Source organism: Jaculus jaculus, chromosome 13 (assembly GCF_020740685.1).
Source record: "Jaculus jaculus isolate mJacJac1 chromosome 13, mJacJac1.mat.Y.cur, whole genome shotgun sequence".
Taxonomy (NCBI): domain Eukaryota; kingdom Metazoa; phylum Chordata; class Mammalia; order Rodentia; family Dipodidae; genus Jaculus; species Jaculus jaculus.
The window spans coordinates 7092292-7103408 of NC_059114.1; the positions used below are offsets into that span (position 1 = coordinate 7092292).

Below are 11117 nucleotides of genomic sequence, written 5' to 3' on the forward strand. Positions count from 1 at the left end.
ACACCTACCGTGCCGAGGCGCGGAGCCGGCGGACCGCGAAGCCCAGCTCCCCGCCGCCGCCGCCGCCGCCGGGAGGGAGGAGCCGCGAGGGGGGCGGGGCCCCGCGCCGTGACGACGCTGGGGGCGGAGCCTGCGCTGGCCCGTCCCGCCTGGCCCCGCCCCATCGCATGGCCCCGCCCCCCGCCCGTGGACCCTGCGCGGCTCCGCCCACGTCTGTGGCCCCGCCCCTCCCGCGGCTCCTGCGTGGCCCCGCCCCTCCCTCATGGCCACGCCCCCGTGGCCGCGCCCCTGCTGTGGCCCCGCCCCCTTTGCCTGCCCGTTCTCCGGCCTGCGTGCGTGCGTGCGTGCGTGCGTACGGCGTGGCCCAGGGCACATCTCTGACCCCGGAGCGGAGGCGCCGAGGGTCCTGCACGTTCTCAGGCCCAGACCGGCCGCTCCGTGTCTTGTCTGCATGCTCTCTTCTGCCCTCGTCTGTACAAGCAGCAAGGGGATAGAGCCAGGAGGTGGGGGTCAGAGAAGGCACACTGTTTATTTTAAATGTATATGTATATATATATATTTATTTAATCATGCTGGTGGTGGTGGCACACGCCTTTAGTCCCAGCACTCGGGAGGCAGAGGTATAGGAGGATCACTGTGAGTTCAAGGACACCCTAAGAGGCTACATAGTGAATTCCAGGTCGCCTGGGCTGGAGTGAGACCCTACCTCAAAAAAAAAACAAAAAAAAAAAAAACGAAAAATACATTTATTTATTTAAAAGAGAGAGAGAGGCGATGCCAGGGCCTGCTGTCACTGCACGCGAAATTCAGACACATGCACCACTTTGTGTGTCTGGTTCTGCATGGGTACTGAGCAGTCGAACCCGGGTTGGCAGGCTTTGCATGTAATCTCTTTTAACCACTGAGCCATCTCTCAAGCCCGGAGCAAAAGACTGTGTGGTATGTTCACAGGTACGGTTGGTTCCAAGACAAGGCGGGTTCGTTTCATCCTGACATCTTCCACCCCGAAGCCCAAGAGTTGGCAACGTGTGAAGACAGTTTTTGGCCGTCACTGCTAGGGATGAGGAATTAATGGCTTCCAGAGAGGAGAGTTGGGATCCTGCAGGACACAGGAACCCCTCCACACACACATACAAAACGTAACCAGACAGCCTAAAATGTGCAGGGATTAAACCAAACCAAACCAAAACAAAAAACTTTTGAGGACTGGGGTGGTGGCTCAGTGGTTAAAGCTGCTTGCTTGCAAAGCCTGTCGGCCTGGATTCAATCCCCCAGTACCCACGTAAAGCCTGATGCACAAAGTGACGCATGCGCCTGGAGTTCTTTTGCAGTAGAACAAGGGCTTGATATACCCATTCCCTTCCTCCCCCATATCTCTCAAATAAATCCAAATTAAAAAAAAAAAACAACTTTCAGTACAATATTGGGAGAGAGTGCAGGCTAGATATCTCAGCTCAGTGTAACTTCAACTCCTTCCCATGCCTCTGTTTCTTCATCCACTCAGCAGAAAATAAGATTATATTATAACCAGAATCATATGCACTCACTACCTGAAGGAAGGGGCAAAGAAAGGGGTGCAGTCTTCACGTTAGGTTCTCTTTTAAAAATACTTTATTTATTTGCAAGCAGGGGGAGAGAGAAAGAGACATGGGTGTACCAGGGCCTCTTACCTCTGTAAACAAACTCCAGACGCACCTTTAACCGGTGAGTCATCTCCCCAGCCCACCGTTTTTTTAATTATGTGTATATGTGGGTGTGTTATCTGTTTAAAATAGGTTTCTGTACTAGTTATGCCTGTAGCTGCACATGCGCACACACCTGAGAAACCAGGGCACGAGGGTATGTGGTGGTCATAACTCATCCATTCATCTGTCCACACGTGCCATGAAATCGTGCCTGCCCTGTGCACGATGCTGGACTGGCAAAATGAAATGTACAACCTCGGTGACGCCAGTGACCAGGGAGAAAACGACATTCCACAGCGTGCGTTTATTAAGTATACATTAGAGGCTTCTGGTGACTGCTGGAGCACACACAGTTTAACCAGGGCCTAGCTGTTTTCACGATGTGTCTGTGCCTGCAGGAAGGGAGGTGAGGGCTAGAGACATGGCTCAGCAGTTAAGGCACTTGCCTGCAAAGCCTAAGGACCCAGGTTTGATTTCCCAGTACACATGTAAAGTCACATGCACAAGGTGGCACATGCGTCTGGAGTTCACTTGCAGCAGCTAGAGGCCCTGTCATGCCTATTCTCACTGTGTTTGTCTTTTTTTTTGTCTCTCTCTGCTTGCAAATAAATAAGTAATTTTAAAAAACACAAAGAAAGGGAGGGCTGGAGAGATGGCTTGACAGTTAAGGCACTTGCCTGCAAAGCCTAAGAACCCATGTTCAACTCTCCACATCCCACATAAGCCAGACACACAAAGGTGAGACAAGTGCAAGGTCATACATGACCACTAGGTGGTGCAAGTGTCTGGAGTTCAATTGCAGTGGCTGAGGCCCTCCTGTGCCCATTCTCTCTCTCTCCCTCCCTCTCTCCCTCCCTCCCTCCCTCCCTCCCTCCCTCCCTCCCTCCCCCCCCCCCTCTCTCTCTTTCTCTCTCTCTCTCACAAATAAAATAAAAAATAAAGTAAAGAAAGGCGCATGAAAAGAAAGACACATCTGATGGGGATGTTTGTTTAGCGGCATTTGCTGACAGCTCTGCTGGGCACTGGCCATTCAGCAGGTGACGGGAGTTGGGGTTGCTGCTTCCCTGCCCCAGCAAGCTTTCATGATCACAACAAGTACCTGTAACTGACCAGGCAAGAGCAGGTGGTTAAGCTGGTTCAGGGGGACAGCACAGGGATATTTTATACAGCCGGACGCAGGGCGGGGTGGGGGTGTGCGGTCAGTCACCCAGAGTCTGTTAGCCGTGGGACGGTGGGCGTGGGGGCGGCGGGTGCAGGGCCCTGCAGGAAGGGGGTAAATGTGTGGACAGGATGTGGTGGAGGTGAGAGCAGAACTCGGGGGACTGTGGGGCAGATGCCGCAAGGCTCTGAGCCCTGGGGCCAAGGGGCCAAGGCTGCTTCTCCCAGGCGATGGAGATCAGTGATGGGACTGAAGGCACGAACCCCCACACCCAGCTTCCCTCCTTCCTTTTTGTACACATGTAAATGGTGTGCATGAGTACATGCACGCTTCTGTGCACGTGTGGATGATGCGTGTGCTCGGGGGTGGAGGATAAAGGACAACCTTGTCAAGCTCAGGGACCCCATCCACCTCTTTCGTTTGCTTGTTTCCGAGGTAGGGTCTCTCTCTAGCCCAGACTGACCTGGAATTCACTGTGTAGTCTCAGGCTGGCCTCAAACGCATAGCGATCCTCCTACCTCTGCCTCCCAAGTGCTGGGATTAAAGGCGTGCGCCACCACGCCCAGCTCTTTACACCTCTTTAAAAAATAAAAAAAAACTTTAATTTTTATTTATTAATTTATTTGAGAGAGAGAGAAAAAAAGAGGCAAATAGAGAGAATAGGTGCACCAGGGCCTGGAGCCACTGCAAGCAAACCCCAGACATACATGCGTCACTTTGTGCATCTGGCTTACATGAGTAATGGGGAATCGAACCTGGGGCTTAGGCTTCACAGGCAAGCACCTTAACCATTAAGCCATCTCTCTAGCCCCATTTTTTTTTTGGCACAGAGTCTTACTACATAGCCCAGGCTGGCCTTGAACTCATAGTTCTCCTGCCTCCACCTCCTGGGGGCGGGGAATACAAGTGAGCGTATGTGGCCGGCTGCCTGTGCTCATTCTTCAGAACTCCCCGGCACACTCTGGAAGCACATCATACATATAATTTTTTTTTCTGGTTTATCCAGGTAGGGTCTCGCTGTAGCCCAGGCTGACCTAAAATTCACTATGGAGTCTCAAGGTGGCCTTGAATTCATAGCAACCCTCCTACCTCTTGCCTCTGAAGCGCTGGGATTAAAGGCATGCGGCACTATACCTGGCCTGCATGCATATCTTTTCTCTAAAACTCGGTATCTGATGCTGACTGGTCATTGCCTCCGATTGCTTTAGGGGTGCACCTTCTGCCCCCCACTCTGCCTGTGCATACACCCCAAAGATTTTGTGCCAAACCCCAGTTTTAAAAAATTTCTGGGTCAGCCCTGGTCATCATGAATAGGAGAGATAATGTTTCACAACAAAGACATTTTGTCTTCCCGAAGGCCCACGACTCAAAAGACAGACACAAGCTCCCCAATCTAGGGCCAAGACCCACCCCAGCTTGCTCCGGCTGGGAGCTCTCGGGCCAGAGTCGGTAGAAAGTCCCTTGCAGGGTGAAAACTACCTTGAAGAAACCCTCGAGAAGATGGACGCCATGACTAGCCCCCATCTCCCTCCAGTGTCCCTGGGTCATGTTTTGAGTTGGGCACCTGTTGAGGTCGAAACTGGAAGTTTCAGTTTCTGAAATGTGACTTGCTTTAAGTTCTGAAATTCTGTTTCCAGGGGAAAGAGACTCAATTAAAAAATATATATATACATATTTGCAAGGGGAGAGAGAGAAAAAATGGGCACATCTAGCCACTGCAAACGAACTCCAGACACATGCACCACTTTGTGCAACCAGCTTTACATAGGTCCTGGGGAATTGAACCTGGGTCCTTAGGCTTTGCAAGCAGGTGCCTTAACCACTGAGTCATTTCTCCAGCCCCAACACTCAAATTTTGATGGCATGTTAGAAGCAGGACAAGAGGCAGGAGCTCCAAGTTCATAGCTCCTACGGTACCCTCCCCCAATCCTTTGTACATTACATGTTATTTCCTTTGCTTGGCTCTTTCTACCCTGCATCATTGTTTATTTTGCTTACAATTTTATGCATTTTGTTTTTACTACAACGTGTCAAATAAATTTAATATGAGATTATGGCTTGTGGGCCTTGTTTGTTTTGGCGAGTGTAAGTGCGTCTTGTCTCAAGGATGTTAATTTGCCTGTTAGCACTTGTGAAGAAAAATGGGGCTCTTGAGCTCAGCAACCCAGAGTCAGGACTGGGAGTGGGAGGAGCTTTCGGATTTCCCAAGCGAGGGAATTCCTAGTATACTTTCTTTTTATAGGACTCATCAGACAGACCCGTGGAAAAGAAAACCACTTAAAGAAGATCAAAATTGTTCGTTTAAAGCTGGAGAGGTGGCTTGCCAGTTAAGGCATCTGCCTGCAAAGCCAAAGGACCCACGTAAGTCAGACGCACAAGGTGGAACATGTTTCTGGAGTTTGTTTACATGGCTTGAGGCCCTGATGTTTCCATTCTCACTCTGCCTTTTTCTTCTTATTTATTTATTTATTTACTATTATTATCAGGTTTTTTTTTTTTCTTTTGTTCTTTATGAGGTAGGGTCTCACTCTAGCCCAGGCTGACCTGGAATTCACTATGTATTCTCAGGCTGGCCTTGAACTCACAGAGATCCTCCACTTCTGCCTCCCGAGTGCTGGGATTAAAGGCATGCATCACCATGTCCGGCCTCTCTGCCTCTTTCTCCTTCCCTCCTCCCCCCCAAATAAAAAAAAATAAATAATTTTTAAAAACCATTCATTTATTATTATTTGACAGAGAGAAGGGGCAGATACATACAGAGAGAGAATGGGTGCTCCAGAGCCTCTAACTGCTGCAAATGAACTCCAGACACATGTGCTACCTTGTGCATCTGTTTTACATGGGTCCTGGGGAATCGAACCTGGGTCCTTTGGCTTTGCAGGTAACAGTCTTAACTACTGAGCCATCTCTCCAGCCCCAAAATAGTTTTCTCCAGCCCCCAAATCATTCTTTAAATAAGTACAAAGAAAACTTCCTTTGGGCTAGAGATTGCTCAGTGGTTAATGGCACTTGTTTACAAAGCCTAACTACCTGGGTTTGATTCTCCAGTGCCCACATAAAGCCAGATGCATGGAGTGGCACATTTGTCTGGAGTTCATTTGCAATGGCAGGAGGTTCTGGCTTGCCCACTCTCTCTCTCTCTCTCACCCTCTCTCTCTCTCAAATAAATAAATAAATAAAAATATTTAAAATAAATACATAAAAATAAGAATTCTGATGATTGATTAGACAGCAGTTGAGTTGTTTTTAAAAATTAATCTATTTTTATTTGAAAGAGAGCGAGAGGAGAGGGAAAGTATGTGAGTGCCAAACAAACTCCAGATGCATGCATTACTTTGTGCATCTGGCTTTACATGGGTACTGGGGATTGAACCAAGACTGTCAAGCTTCACAAGCAAGTGCCTGTAATCTCTGAGCCATCTCTCCAACTCAGTTGAAATATATAATTTACTTGCAAGCAGAGAGAGACAGAGAGAGAATGGGCACACCACGGCCTCTAGCCACTGTGAACAAACTCCAGATGCGTGTGCCCCCTGTGCATCTGGTTTATGTGGGTCCTGGGGAAATGAACCTACGTCCTTTGGCTTTGCAGGCATGCTCCTTAAGTGCTGAGCCATCTCTCCATCCCAAGCATGTTTTGTTTTGTTTTGAGATAGAGGCTCACTTTAGCCCAAGCTGACCTGGAATTCACTATGTAGTTTCAGGTTGGCTGCAAATTCACATCGATTACCCACCTCAGCCTCCCAAATGCTGGGATTAAAGGCCTGTGCCACCATGCCAGCTCCCAGTTGAGCTATTTTAATTAATGTTCTTTCTCTTATTCTTTCTTGTATTACAAGATCATGGCGTGTCTCATGCCAGCAAGACCCTGGAGCTGACAAGCGTGAAGGTTAAGTGCATGTGGCTCACATGCCTGTAGTATGCAGAATTTAAGAGCTGTTTATGGTGTAATCCCAGCACTCAGGAGAAGGACACAAGAAAGTCAGGTGCCCAAGGCCAGCGTTGGCTATGGAGCAAGTTCAAGGCCAGTCTGGGCTACATGAGATTCTGTGTCAAAAACCAAACCACAGCACTCAGGAGGCAGAGGTAGGAGGATCTCTGTGAGTTTGAGGCCAACCTGAGACTACATAGTGAATTCCAGGTCAGCCTGATGTTAAAACACCACCACCACCAATAACAACAACAAAAAACAGCTGGGCATGGTGGCGCACACCTTTAATCCCAGCACTTGGGAGGCAGAGGTAGGAGGATCGCCGTGAGACTGAGGCCACCCTGAGGCTCCATAGTGAATTCCGGGTCAGCCTGGGCTAGAGTGAAACCTTACCTAGAAAAACTAAAACACAAAACAAAACAAAACAAAAAACCCCACTGTACTCCTAGACCCTAGCAGAAGGCTGCAGGAAGGGCCTCATCCTACAGAAGGCTAGGTGATGTGTCACCTCCGCTCGAAAAGTAGGTAGGGCTGAAGAGATGGCTTAGTGGTTAAGGAGCTTGCCTATGAAGCCTAAGGACCCATGTTTCATCTCTCTCTAGATCCCACCTAAGCCAGACTCACAAAGGTGAGGCAAGTGCAAGGTCGCACATGCCCACTGGATGGTGCAAGTGTCTGGAGTTCAAGTTCAGTGGCTGAGGCCCGGTGTGCCAATTTTCTCTTTTTCTCTCTCCCTGCCTCTCTTTCTCTGTTTCTCTCTATATAAAATAATATATACATAGGTTTTTTCGAGGTAGGGTTTTGCTGTAGCCCAGGCTGACCTGGAATTCACTATGTAGTTTCAGGGTAGCTTCAAACGCACAGCGATCCTCCTACCTCTACCTCCCAAGTTCTGGGATTAAAGGCGTGTACCACCACACCCGGCTAAAAAATATTTTTATTTATTTGCAAGCAGATAGACCAAGAGAGAAAGACACACATACAAACACACACACACACACACACACACACACACACACACACACACACACGGGGGGGGGGGGACATCGAGAGAATATGCACGCCAGGGTCTCCAGCTGCTGCAAATGAATTCCAGATGCATGTGCCACTTTGAGCATCTGGCTTTACATGGGTACCAGGGAATTGAACCCTGGTTGTTAGGCTTTCCAGGCAAGTACCTTAACAACTGAGCCATCTCTGCAGCTCAGCAACTCTGCTTTGAGCCTCAGAAAAACCAGAGTGGGGTATCTGGAGGCTTCACATTTCAAACCAATTTCACCTCCTGCCCGGTTCGGCAGCCCCTCCCTAGTCCTGCTGTCTGCCCACACCACATCAAACTGCTGTGCCCACTCCAGTGAACTTGACTCCATCTACCACAAGTGCCTTTGCTCACGGTGCTACCCACAGCCCAGGACAGCTGTGCAAGTTGGCCACCACACAAGGGTACCACCATCCCACCGTGGGCATCACAGATCTCTACCAATAACTTCTGGCAGCTGGCAGGAAAATTTCTTAAGGAAGGAGGGGCACCTTTTTATCTTCTGTACAGAGGTGGGTGCCTCCACTGTTTGCTCTGCTTGGAATAGCGTCTTTCCCATGTTCTATGGATTAATCGTCTGCCCACTCCATCCTCCAAGGCTCCTTTAAGTATTCTCTCCTCTAAAGATATCCGTAGCAACACCCTTGTCCCCATGGGCATCCTACAGACACTGATGGTTAGCATCAGTTGACGTTGGTACAAGAGTCAATAATGTCAGACAGAGAATTCCAAGAGACTCCTGGGAGGACCATGGACCCAGGTTAAATAACACCGAATCAATTTCTCAAAATAAATAAATAAACAATAAAGCTCTTTTTCAGTTGTCCCTGATTAAGTCAAGGAAAGTTACACACATCTCCATCGGTGCAAGTGCGTGCTTCGAATAAGTACTCGACCTTCTTTTTTTTGGGGGGGGGGGGCAGGGGGTCTTAAGGTAAAGTCTCAGTCTAGCTCAGGCTGACCTGGAATTCACTGTGTAGTCTCAGGGTGGCCTCGAACTCATGGTGCGACCCTCTTACCTCTGCCTCTAGAGTGCTGGGATTAAAGGCGAGCGTCACCACGCCCGGCTTGACCTCCTTTCAATAAATAGCATTTGATCTATTTGTGTGGCTGCTCTGCTGCTTTCTACCTGCGGTTGATTTTCTGCTTCCTAGAGCGATATAAAGTTTCATGTATGGGCTGGAGAGATGGCTTAGCCGTTAAGGTGCTTGCCTACGAAGCCTGAGAACCCAGGTTTGACTCCCCAGGACCCACTTAAGCCAGATGCACATGGTGGCGCATGCGTCTGAAGTTCGTTTGCATTGGCTACAGGCTCTGGCACACCCATTCTCTCTCTGTGTGCTTCTCCTTTTCTCTCTCCTCTCACTCAAATAAATAACAATAAAAAAGTTTTGTTCATAAATCAGTGTATTAAAGCTCAAAGCACTAGGTTTTTGAACGCTTGGCAGACCACTGCTACGCAGATGTTGTAGGCAGCTCCATGTTGCTGGGATAAACATCCAAACTAGACACAGTTTATGGGAGGAAGGGGTTTAGTTCAAGCTTACAGATCCAGGGGGAAGTTTCATCCACGGAGGAAAAATACTGCTTCCATTCATGAATCCAAGCAGAGAGAGAGGGAGAGCGAGGCGGGCGGGGGCAGGCCATCACCAGCCAGCAACACCAAAAGGCAACGAACACAGGTGGGCAGCAGGGGCCCAGGCAGAGCCCAGACTGCTCCGCACACCTCTGGACTGGAAATCAGAGCCGCCCCAAACACACCTTAGGGCTTGACCACAGCATCTGCCCCCCACCCCCCCAGTGACACTCCCTCCAGCCATGTGGCTGGAGACCAAGTTACAAGCTTTAGTAAAATACCCGAGTCTGTGTGGGACACACATTCAAACTACCACAGCAGGAAGGGCCCAAAATCACAAGAGGGCCGCCCAAAGGTTCAGAGTTTAGAATGCAGATTTGGTGCAGGCTGTGGGGTCAGACCTTGGGCAAGTTTCCCCCCTGCCATTTTTTAAAATTTTACTACTAGTAGGGTTTTTGTTTGTTTGTTTTTCAAGATAGGGTTTTGCTCTAGCTCAGGCTGACCTGGCATTCATTATTTAGTCTCAGGCTGGCCTCAAACTCACAGTGATCCTCAGCCACCTGAGTGCTGGGATTAAAGGAGGGCGCCACCACACCCAGGTTTTATTAAAAAAAAAATTACTTATTTGGAAGGAGGGAGAATGAGGAAAGAGAGAGAGAGAGAGAGAGAGAGAGAGCGGGAGAAAGAATGAGTGTTCCCGGGCCTCATTAGCCACCGCAAATGAAGTCCAGATGCATGTGCCGCTCTGTGCATCTGGCTTTATGTGGGTCCTGGAGAATCGAACCCTGGGTTGTTAGGTTTCATAGGCGAGCACCTTGACTCCTGAGCCATCTCTCCAGCCCTACTTTCCCTTTTTGAACCTTAGTTTCTTTGAATGCTAAGCGGGAAGAATTACAATGCTACTGAAGTATAACCTGAACGGCTCCCTAAGGTCACGTGTGCTTCTGCTGCAGGGAGGGCCCCCACCCCCGTGACCCCGCACTCCTGGTGAAGCAAGATCTCGAGTTCGAGGCCAGCCTGGGTTCTAACATAACAAGACCTTGTCTTCAAAACAACAGGCTGGGCGTGATGGTGCCCACCTTTAGCCCCAGCAGTTCGGAAGCTGAGGTAGGAGGAGCACCATGAGTTCGAGACCAGCCTGTGATACAGAGTGAATTCCAGGTCAGTTTGGGTGAGAGTAAGGCCTTGCAGGGGGTGGGGGAGGGGGAGGATCAAAACCAAGCCAAAACAAAAGGGATGTAGCTCAACTGGTAGAGTGTCTGCCCTGCATACTTCAGAAAGCCCTGGGTTCAATTCCCAGCAATGTCTACAACCAGGTTTGCTGGCGCATGTCTGTAGTCCCAGATGGTGAAGACAGAGGATGGCAAGTTCAAGGTCGATCTCAGCTACTGGGTGAGTTTGAGGCCAGCCTGTATACGTGAACACTTGTCTCAGAAACAAAAGACAGGGCTGGAGAGATGGCCCGGCGGTGAAGACGCTTGCCCTGCAAAGCCTAAGGACCCAGGTTTGATTCCCAGGACCCATGCATCTGGAGTTTGTTTGCAGTGGCTAGAGGCCCTGGAGTGCCCATTCTCATTCTCTCTCGACCATTCTCTCAAAAAAATAATTTTTTTAAAAAGACCTGTTGTGTGCTTGCTGTGTTTATTACCATAATTACTACTAAGCAAGGAAGTCACATGTGTCCCCGCCCCATGCTGTTGTCCACACACTGGTCACGGACGAGGAGG

At 49.5% G+C, this 11117-nt stretch overlaps 1 protein-coding gene across 1 annotated transcript in view; it reads right to left on the reverse strand.

The window, feature by feature from the left end:
* The window catches only part of Tpst2 (tyrosylprotein sulfotransferase 2), a 49486-nt gene extending 49431 nt beyond the window's left edge, over positions 1–55 (reverse strand). Inside the window, exon 1 of the mRNA XM_045133010.1 lies at positions 9–55. The gene's annotated coding sequence lies outside the window, so the exon portion shown is untranslated. The remainder of the gene's footprint in view (positions 1–8) is intronic.
* Positions 56–11117: the final 11062 nt, after the last annotated feature.